General features: G+C 37.2%; 1 long non-coding RNA gene across 1 annotated transcript; it reads right to left on the minus strand.

Moving 5' to 3' along the window:
- Positions 1 to 564: 564 nt before the first annotated feature.
- Positions 565 to 1,985, minus strand: LOC109216745. Its single transcript, XR_002066543.1, has 2 exons — positions 1,248 to 1,985; positions 565 to 1,029 (listed from the first exon to the last, which is right to left on the minus strand). It is a non-coding gene; the product is annotated as an uncharacterized LOC109216745 (long non-coding RNA).
- Positions 1,986 to 2,505: the final 520 nt, after the last annotated feature.

The raw sequence follows: 2,505 nt of genomic DNA on the forward strand, positions 1-2,505 counted from the left end.
CCGGTTTAAAATCCCAAATCGAGGAAGTTTGACTCTGTTCAGAGGTCTGCAAAACCAAAAAGACCGAGTAAGGAATTCTGTTAACCCGGGAGAAGGTGTTAGGCATTCCTGGGTTCCGTGGTTTTAGCACGGTCGCTTTAATCATACTTGGCTTAATTAACTTGTCTAATTACTCATTTAAGAACCTATGTACATTTTTACCTCTTACCGCTTTTAATTACTCGATTATTCGTAACTAAGGAATTATCTTAAAAAAACGAGTCACGCGTACGTGTACTCATTTTGTTTGGCACGTAAAAAATCATGTCACGCGTACGTGTCCACAATTAATCACGCTTTGTTAATATTAAGAAAATTTGGCCGAAGTTGCGCGAACGCATACCTCAATTTATTTTTTTAAAATCATAATTATGTCACGCGACGTGTAAACAATCACAGTAATACCCTAAAAGTATACTAGGTGTTCACGATTAAGCTTACGCTACTTTAAGGTTAACTGTGAAGGTCTTTATGGAAAATAATGTGGAAAGTCATATGATTTATGTGACTTATTCACTGTCAATATCATCACAATTAAACTCACCTTATGCTACAATGCACACCACAATTTATCATCACACACCACAATTTATCATCACAAATACGAATGCTTTCCCTGAGAGTAACAGATTATCATTTACAGGATAACCTTGAACTACACACACTTCTACCAGAAACCTAGTAAAAAAAAATTCAATAAGGCAACAAAAAGAAAAAGAAAACACTGAGAAAGAGAGGTGTGTTGAAGAATATCCAACTGCAACAAATGAAACATGAATGTAAATGTGAATGTGAATGTGTGAGGCAGCTTGTATAGAATGAATTGACTAAGGCCCGTATTCACTCTCTAGGGTTGGTTGTGTTCGTGGCACAGTAGCAGCATGGTACAAATTTGAGACCACACGGCTTGCAAGAAATGGTTTTGCAGGCAAGTAGAAGGTGTGTAAACTTTGTCTGCTCTTAATTATGTCATTTTGCAGGGACAAATACCTGCTAGAATATTATTGTGCAGAAACATCAATTGCTAAAATCAATAATTGACCAAAAAAGCTCACACACGACACTATTTAACTATAGTGTATGAATCTATCTTCAGTTTTAACACTTATCCAAAATCACTCAAACAAGATATGAGATAGTTTCATCCTATAGAATGATACACTGAATGATCCATACAAGTTATTGACAAAGATTTGAAAGAATTGGACCTTTTGTAGCTTTCAATTTATCAAAGAGCCTCCTGCCCGTTTACAAAGAAAATTGGGGCCGACGAAGCTAAACACGAACAGACCCGTTAACAAAGACCACGTCGGAACCTCGATTCTGCCTGGAAACCTCAAACTACGACCTCAAACGACATCAACATCTCAATTTCGATACAACTAGGCAGAAATAGATTTCAGCAGTTTCGATGACTATCGCCAGTTTTTTGTTCATTCGACGTCGATGGTGCGACTCCGGTGAAACAGTGACAGTAGAGGGGAAATAAATGACAGGAATAACGGTTAGGCGCAGGAGTGACAGTCATGGCCGTCGCTGGTCATCACCTCCGACAGCGGCAGTCATGGAAAGGGTGAGAGCTGGCCGATTTCCGGCAGCGGCAGCTAAAAAGCTTGAAAACCTGGTGCGTGGCTGATTTCCGGCGCTCTTTGTGTATGTGTTTGTTTATATAGGTGTATGTTGCGGCTGGCTTTTGTGGTGTGTTCTGCTAGGTTTTTTCTAGGTTTTCTCTGTCTCCTTGGTTGTGAGATGTGAAGAAAAAGAAGAGAGGTCTAGGTTGGGGTTCTGCGGCTGCTAGGTTTTTTGTTTATGGGGGAAGCTCTCTTAAGGTGTTTAGGGTGTCTCTCTCTGTTTTCTGATGGGGTGCAGCTGGAAATGGGGTGTTTTAGGGTTTTTGGGATCTAGGTTATAAGAAGAAGAAGAAAGGGTTTTTAGTGGGTTTAAAGGTGCTGGGCTTTAAATTAAGAAATTTGGTTGGGGTCATGTCTTGTTGGGTCTTAATTTTGGGCTAAGAAGACTAAGAATATAAAAATATAAAATATACTCTTAATTAATTAAAATACACTACTAAAATAAAACTAGATATTAAAAGTAAAACTATTTTTGTATTTTCAAATGTTATAACAAAGTAAAAGTAGGAAAAAAACAAGCTAAAATCACGGTAAAATTAAAATACTATAATATACTAATTGGCTTTGAAGTAAAGATGAATAATATTTTTGTAATTTTTATTTTTGTGATAAAAATAAAGTAAGAGTCAAAACTAGTTAAAATAGCGATATTAGACCTAAACTAAATATTTAAATGCTAAAATGTGTAAAATCTTGGGAAGGGTCAAAAATTACATGTCCACAGCTGCCCTCTTTGACTGGAAACACGAAGTATTTTCAGACGAAGAACGACGAGACAGGTTTTTTGACCCGACCCTTATTTAGAGAGACCAAAACTAAAAGATAAGAGAATGTG

This window comes from Nicotiana attenuata, unplaced genomic scaffold (genome assembly GCF_001879085.1).
Source record: "Nicotiana attenuata strain UT unplaced genomic scaffold, NIATTr2, whole genome shotgun sequence".
Lineage (NCBI taxonomy): Eukaryota > Viridiplantae > Streptophyta > Magnoliopsida > Solanales > Solanaceae > Nicotiana > Nicotiana attenuata.